The sequence below is a fragment of the Coptis chinensis genome, chromosome 7 (assembly GCF_015680905.1).
Source record: "Coptis chinensis isolate HL-2020 chromosome 7, ASM1568090v1, whole genome shotgun sequence".
NCBI classification, from domain to species: domain Eukaryota; kingdom Viridiplantae; phylum Streptophyta; class Magnoliopsida; order Ranunculales; family Ranunculaceae; genus Coptis; species Coptis chinensis.
The window spans coordinates 65308704-65317027 of record NC_141462.1 but is presented as its reverse complement, the minus strand read 5'-3'; the positions used below and the strand labels follow the sequence as shown (position 1 = coordinate 65317027).

The 8324-nt window shown below is 37.0% G+C and overlaps 1 pseudogene; it reads left to right on the top strand.

Moving 5' to 3' along the window:
• The first annotated feature begins 1111 nt into the window (after positions 1-1111).
• On the top strand, positions 1112-1205 carry LOC147488424 (small nucleolar RNA R71; annotated as a pseudogene).
• The last annotated feature ends 7119 nt before the right edge of the window (positions 1206-8324 follow it).

Below are 8324 nucleotides of genomic sequence, written 5' to 3'. Positions count from 1 at the left end.
GTTGTAGGCTCTTTCAGTTTCCAATTTTCTATTTCGTATCTAGTAAAATAGCGGTGTAGGGGTTATCGGGTAGGGTAACTATAGGCATAGTTACATTTTTGTTATCAACCATATATGCCTTATGCGGAGAGTGGTGATGGCCTTTAGCTCACCTACATTTTCATATTCATTACTAGTATTATCGGTTACCTCAAAGGCCGTGTTTGTTGTTTTAGGATTAGGTATTTCGCGGACTGAAACACACCTTTGGGTTGGGCTTTATCTTGAGCCAACATTGGGTTAAATTATTAACGGATTGTAGAAAGCCAATTGGTTAGATTGAGCCATGGTTTGGAAAAGTTTTGGCTCACTTTTATGAAGGTGTCAAGACGATCCGGTTGTGTGGGGTGTAGTAGTCACGGTGGTGTGGATTGGAACTATTTCACGTGAATTATTTATGGGTGGATTTTGATAATTATTATTTAAAGGAACGATACCTCTATTAGCATTATAATTATTATAACTACCTTGACCTTGTGCTTGACTTTGTCGAGGTTGCACTTGGTTGTTATAATTATTAAAATTACCCCGACCCTATCCTTGTCATGTGGTGGAACTTGGTTAAAAACCGTTGGCCTAACGTTATTGATTATACCACGGAGGTGTGACGTGTTGGTTATTTCTCCAACCGAAGTTGGGATTTTGTCTCCAAGGGGTTAGGTTCACTATTAATGGAACAAGCCCTGTTCTAGGCTATAGGACGTGGGATTCGGGATGCTCGGGGCTCAAATGTAAACTACATGGATTTGAATTTACGCTCATGACGGGATAGGCTTTGTTGAACGAAATGGCCTCTACCTTTTTAGTGAGTGATTCGATTAGAGTTTTAAGCTCGGGATCGTGTTTAATTTCAAACATACCGGTGGCCTTAACTGTATTTGATGAACTAGCGGAGCGGTGGATATCATCACTACCCCCCCAGTTGTTATTTCGCTTAGTTTGATCCTCTAAAAATTTATAAGCCTCCGAGGCTCCTTTGCTTAAGAAACTACCCCCATTCATTATGTCAAGGACTTCTTTATGGTGGTGTAGAAGTCCTTTGAAAAAGGCACGAACTAACGTGTCTTTCGCTAAGTTATGATGTGGACACTCTATAAGGAGATCGGTGAAACGATTCCAAGCCTCTGAAAATGATTCATGAGGATTTTGTTGAAAGAAATGAATCTTGGAAAGCATCTCATCCATCTTTAGGGGTGGGTAAAAATGTTCCATAAAATTTGAACAAGTTTAGCCCACGAGTCCACGTAATTAGATGGCTTGGCGGTGGTGATAGTTAACCAAGACGCAAAAATTTTATCGGCTAAGGTAAAAGAGAATACCCTTAGTTTAATTTGTTCCGCACCAACCGTAGGATGGTGGAATGTTGTTAGGACTTGTCAATCCTACGCGATATGTTTGATAAAGTTTTTCATGGTCTAATCCATGAAAACGGGTAACAAATTAAAATATTTGGGGATTCGGAAATCCCCAATTGGGTCCGCTAGAACGATGCAAGATTTAGGGCTATCGCTCAAGGCTTTGTAAAAATCCGAGAGGAGTCTCTCCTTAGTTTAATTTCGGGCATCAGGTGGTGGTGTGTGTGAAATAGTAGCTAGAGGTGTAGTGGGTGGTATACTAGATAGAGTCGTTTGTTGACGTTGTTGTTTTTGTTCGACCGCACCTTAATCTCATACAAGGCTAAGATCAAATTTAGCTAAACACATCAACACTCCAAATAATTTCGATATACTAGTATAAACCTCTAACGGTGAGATGCGAGGTGCGGAAGAAAGGAATACCTGATTCGCCCTTGCTTCGCTTTTATGAATAGCATATTGTTTACGCGTGTTAGGTGTATATAAATAGTTAGTACTAACGAAAAACTTGAAAAATCGGGTTCAAATCAAACCTGTGGAAATTCGGCAAAATCATTTCAGCTAGTAAATGCGCTCGCTTAGGCGCTGTCGCTCGATGTAACTTCAAGTTACAGTGATTTAGGGCGGGCCCACATGGGGCGGGTCGTTCGATGTTCCAGTTTATGGGATGTAGTGCGCGCTTCGCTAAAGGGTGGGTGGTGGAAGTGGTGTTTTTTAATGGGACTTTTCAATCTTTGAAACGGACAACCACGGTATGAATCAAACAAGGGTGGGTGGGTTTAATGGGACTTTAAGAAAAGTACTTATACTACAAAAACAATGCGAAAGTGAAACTAAGATGGCAGCGGCGTCATTTGATAAAACATAAAATGAATAGTTTACCTACGAAATGAACGATGAAACTCAAAACGTAAGTAAACTAAAACTATTTACGTGCCTATATTTATCAAAGATTCTACTCTCAATCCTATGAGATATAGTGGAGTAGGAAGTTCGTTCCACTCCTAGTCCTTCCGCATGCTGTGTTCTCGACGTATAAGTACTCTTAACTAAAAAGTCTAATGAGAGATTTATGAAATGGCAACTAGACTACGATGCAACTACCCACAAGATGCAACTAGTCGACTATCATAACAACTATGGGAATGCTACGTTGATTCTATGATAAGGAGTTAGAGGGGGATTGATTCCACCTTATTCGACTTAATCCTACTAACGACGAATCGTCGTAATCTGAATTGAAGCGCGCTTGTAACAATATGGTTACTCCTAATCCCTAATTATACATGGCATTTCTACCAATTCATAACTAGTATGTGAACGATTAAACCCATTCTCATGGTGAACTAATCATTTCTAGAGTGGAAAGGAAATTACGATGACTCTACGATAATCGGAATCAATCTATCATCAAGGCTTCTCAACCCCTTCAATGGAGGTTTAGCCGAGAATCATCACTCTATCATTCCCAATGGAATTCAAACAAGACATGATATAAAGATTGAAACTTTGCTTGTTTAAACCCAATTCAAAACTACTAATGCAATAATTGAATTAAACTAATAATGACAATTACTTGAACCTCCGAATTGAAACTAAACAATTAATGGAAATGAAACTAACTTATGGAGAACACTATTTTATTAATCTAATGAATAATAAAACAATGATTTAAATACTAAATTAATAATCTAACTAATCTAAGTCTAGCTATCTACGTAATAAGGGAAATTAGATCTACACAATTGTAAATGACAAGAATCGAAATTGACAAACTAGCTAATTTATTAATCAAACTAATTAAGAATAATGATTCTACGAGTTTAATATAAAACAAGAATTGAATTTAAACTAAACTTAATTTTATTACATGAAAACTAGATCTATAATTATCTATATTTTTAGGTCTAACTAGCTACCATTTACAAAGAGTGAAGCTTTTATTTTTTATACTTTCAAATCCAAAAATCGTGCATGGGCTTGGAGCCATGTTTTGGGCCAGAGAATCAGGCCCAAAACCCAATTCTTTCAGTCCAAAAAGGCCTCGTCAGCTGCAGTTGGCTTCAACAGACTTTTCGTCCACTTTTGCTCCTCTGATTGGATCAAAACTTATACCATTGGAAAGCTCTTTTCGAGCCGGTCGTTTTGACATAAGGTAGGCCCCATTCCGAGGTCTGAGTCCAAAGATACGGCCGGAAGTTCTCACGACTTGTGTCTTTGCTATTGCCCGTGTAGACTTTTCAGCTTTTGATCGGGCTTTAGAAAGGCTTTGTCTTCTTGAATCTTGGCCTTTAGTCACGGAACTCCTTAGTAACCGACATTTGCTCCTTTATCTCGCTAAAGTGGCACATTTTTGCACATAATGGACTTTGAAGCCTGAAATGCATAAAAACACGTAATCAGTGTTAACTCTTAATTATTACTCACATAATTGGTCTAATAGTATGACTGTTACAGGGTTAAAACTACAGTTTTGGGGTCTTATCACACACCACTTTCATCAGATCGTGTGATAGTTCTCCAATAGTTCATCCTCACGATTGGAGAACGAGGAAGTAACTACACCGATCATATCTATAAAATTAGAATTACATCGAGACTTGATCCTGATTAGACCCAAAATGTGCATATTTATCCCTTTACATTACTGCATTACAACCATTCTTACACTTAATAAACAGACAACTCATAGCTTTTACTATCTTTTGCAGGTTACAGACCATTTTAGACCACTTATCGTAAAAGATGCATTTTAGCGCCAAAGGAGCTTTATTAATGTTTCTTATGAAGACTCTAGCTTATATGTGGAAGTGCCAAAAAATCAAAGTCAAAGTCAAAGTCAACGATCAATTGTCAAGGACTCAAACCCAAAAGATTGAAGATGATGGCCTTATCTCAAAAGTAGCCTTACTCAAACCCTAGCTTGCTCAAGAAGAAAGAGGAAAGCAAAAATCAAAAAGCAAAAGAAAAAGTATAAAGCAAGTGTGTGAGGTGTCTTAAATATAGAGAAAGAGGGCAAATATGTAATTGTAAAAGTGATAATCAGTAATTTTAGGTTTTGTTCTTTTGAGTCCAAAGTCCGTAAAATGTCTGACTAGTTAAGTTACTTTACTCACGTGGGTTGGTAGCATAGATCAAGTAAGTGATCGTCCAAACCTTAGGACTAGGCAAGGTTCACAACTGAATTACAGCTTCAAGGAAATTATTGTGTAGGATTTTAGGTTATTTCTTAGGTTTCTCAATTAAAATTTGGAATGCAAATTAACGTAACATTACAAGGATTGATTTCTTAGTAAACTAGATAGAGAGATACAGGAAAATGGTTAATCATAATCATGCAAGGTCATTTACAATTTTTTAGAGTACCTTATCACTACAACTCTAATCCGTCTTAATTTCATAGACAAACCTGAAACGGCGTCGAGTATCGATCCCTAGTAAGATGTACTCATCTCTGAGTTCATTTTACTAGCCTGAGGAGTTGAATTAACATTCCATCTTTGGAATATCACTTCAACTCCTGGTTTAATTATACACCAGTTGGGCAAACCAGAGGGTTAACGGCTACTATATGGTCTCGCACGAGACTGGACCTAGTGTGAACTGGGTCTCGCACGAGATTGGTCTGGAGTATCAACACTCTAAACTTGGTCAGACTCAGTCATTTTAGGACTGAATATATAATCAAAACCTATTTTCCTATGTAGTGATTTTGGACTACTAAAATACAGCCTGATTCTCACATTAGCATCTAGCTCATGGTCCTAGATGGATGGATTTTATGTCTTTCATGTATAAAGTGAAAAGGTGAAAAGAAGTAAAGGAGGAACTGGAAATTTAACTTGAAGAAAATAGATTTTATTTGAAGTTCAAGACTTCATGTACCAACCTAATACAAAAGCTTCAAAGAAAGGAAAATATTATGCATGAAATGTAAACACAAAATGGAATGCAAGAAGAGATCCCCTTCCTTTCTCCAACAACAAAAATATATATCCCATTGGAATCTCACTTGAAGCCTTCCCACATTTATAAGTTTGTCTTTTCCTTTTTCAAAACATCCAAACTTTTTTTCACAAAGTTTGTCTTTTTCTTTTAAAAACATCCAAACTTTTTTCACCCTTTTCTAATCAACAATCTAATCATGCATTTAATTTATTGTCTTGTCTTTTCTTGCAAGGTGTCACAAAAGTGTCCATAACTTACCACTTGTTTATGCATGATGACTCATCATTTCTTGTGGGCCTGTAGAATGAGTCCACGTACTGTGTCTAGTGGTGGCCCGGATTTTGACATTTTTACAACTTTCTGTCTTTACGCAGAGCTCATCACCCTAGTCGTTCTAGCAGTTCACTTGCCAAAATCGGCGTCCAGGTTTGAAAGATGTAAGCTTTAGAAGTTTGTTGCTTCTTTACACGTGATCCCGTTCTGCACTGGTTTTGTCTCTTTGGAATCTTCGGCTCTAGTCAGGCTTTGTTGGGCTTCACTGGGGCTGAGTGGGAAGACTTCAAGTATGCACAATATTCCTGTACTTTGATGCAGGTTTTATCATCATATTCACGTTAACTGCAAAAACCTGCAAAAATACGAAAATATAATTATTTCATGATTATTAAACACATAATTAACCAAAATGCTATGTCTCTACGGAGTTTAGTATTACAGTTTTGGGTGCTTATCACACCACCCCCAATTAGCACTTTGCTTGTCCTCAAGCAATGAAGAGACATTAAAATGATAAGTGGTAAAAAATGTGTTGTCCTAAACTAAGTCTTATTTCGCAGAGTGTGGTTTCATTGATCGTATGCAACAAGGCCTTAAACCACTAGGAATTCCCTAGTGGACGAGTTATAGCCTTGTGAGAGTTTTCCAGAGAAGATACCTCACAAACTTCATATATACTACAATGACTTAGTAACGAAGGCTTGTTCCCTTTAATTAATCTCAGATATCTATACATCTCACTAGCGGGGGAACGATGATTAATTCCTTTGAAATTCAAGTTAATATACATACAATAATCAAAACATCTATATATGAACATGCCTGCAGTGATCTTTACAATGTGAAAGGTATGAGCAGGGGCCGTTTCTGGATCCTTTAGATAGCGTCCTTAAGTAGGTTCTCATAGGTATGTGTCGAAACACAAATTCTCTCATATTTTTCCATTCAAGTTTTGCTAACTCCAGTGTGTAGTGGGTATACATTTCCTCACATACTCAATGACAATCAGAGGAGCCGAGGTCGAGAATTCACATCTACTACTTATTATCACACCATCCTACTCCTAATTGAGCTAGATGTCTTTATTAGGTGTTATGGGGCTTAGGTAGTAGTCTAGAAGAAAATAGAATGGAAAATTCAAAAATGATAAGTATGAGAGAATAAGGTCTTAGAGATATTTACACTAGAGAATTCCTTATTTTCTTTCATGCTTCTAACATAAGTTTTCATACTTAGCTTTTTTAAGCTTTTGCATTCCCTTTTGATTTGATTTTGGGGAAAATTCTAACTTTGATTTTTCTTTTGATTTTTGGAAACATATTTCTATTTTTCTTTTTGAAGCAGGCAACTGATTTTGATTTGTGACCCAAGTTTTTCTCTTCATTTTGCCACACTTCATCCCATTTCTCATACTCATCATCTAGGTGGGCTTATTTATTTGTGGTTAATAGATGGGTACGGATTTTTTTGGTGAAAATGAAAGGGTTAATGAAAGGTTCATGAGGGTGACTAGCGGTAAAATTTTTACAAGTATTAATTTTTGGCTATATCGATCCAAAGAAGGCCTAAATTCTCGCCTAGGAATATTTGAGTAGTGATCAAGTAAGTAGACGCATGATTTTCTCTATTCGGAAAAGCTACTCCTCTGTATCATTACTCATATATCACACATGTTAAGGCTTTTTGGTTAGATTCTCACAGGATATGGGAATTAAGTTGTCTAACCATGGGTCCCAGAAACTTATTACTATGTATATTCAATGACAGTTAGTGCATGAATGCTCATGAAAAGATATAAAAACTATTGCATACGTATTAACTTAAGTTTCTAAGAACAAATCCTAATTCTAATATTAGGGTGAGATTTTTAGATATTTTTCATCACATAAAAGAAAACGAGACTTTGTCACTAAATACACTTATTTAGATAACACAATAAAGCTATATACAACCTATAAATGCTTAATTTTTGCGAAAGGTTCTAACTACCTCCAAATAGTAGAACGATGTGTCCTCAAAGTGTCAAGAGGAAGAAAGAATATACCTGAGAGGCTTGAGAAAAAATAGAGCTGATATCTTTAACAGAAAATTATGCTAACACAACATATGCAATACAAAAACAAAAGGGAAAGGGCACATCAAGAACTAAAATAACAAATATGTACATCAACTTACACTACCCTAATTAAGAATTAGGGGTATGTCCATTCTAGCTTCATCTCTATCTAAGTGCCATTCTTTGGCGTCACGCCAGTTTATAATGGTGTGCCAAACTTCGCTCCACTTTCTCTTTTTAGAAGTGTCCAAATGAGCTATCATGTCTTTGTCTTTGGGGAAGCTACGAACGTAATTTAGGTACCTTGAAGAGCGCCGACTCCAGACCCAAAATCGCAAAGAACGAATTATCCTATTCACCAGAAACATAGAATCTACTTGTACCTAGTCATGAAAAGTGGTCGAAAACTGTGGGAAGAATGCCCTAATTATCCGGCATGCGGTAACAGGCAAGGTGATATAATAGTGTCGAAAATGACAAGCCCTTTTTAGGTTCTCAATTACGAGGTTCGTGATGTCGAAGAAGGTATGTTGCTGAACGAGAGCATGGAAATTCTTGCAAGCTAATTTGGTGGTAGTGGAAAAATGCCAATCCCCCATGATGTTCAGAAGGATAAACAACATGGCAGTCCCGACATTCATTGCCATACT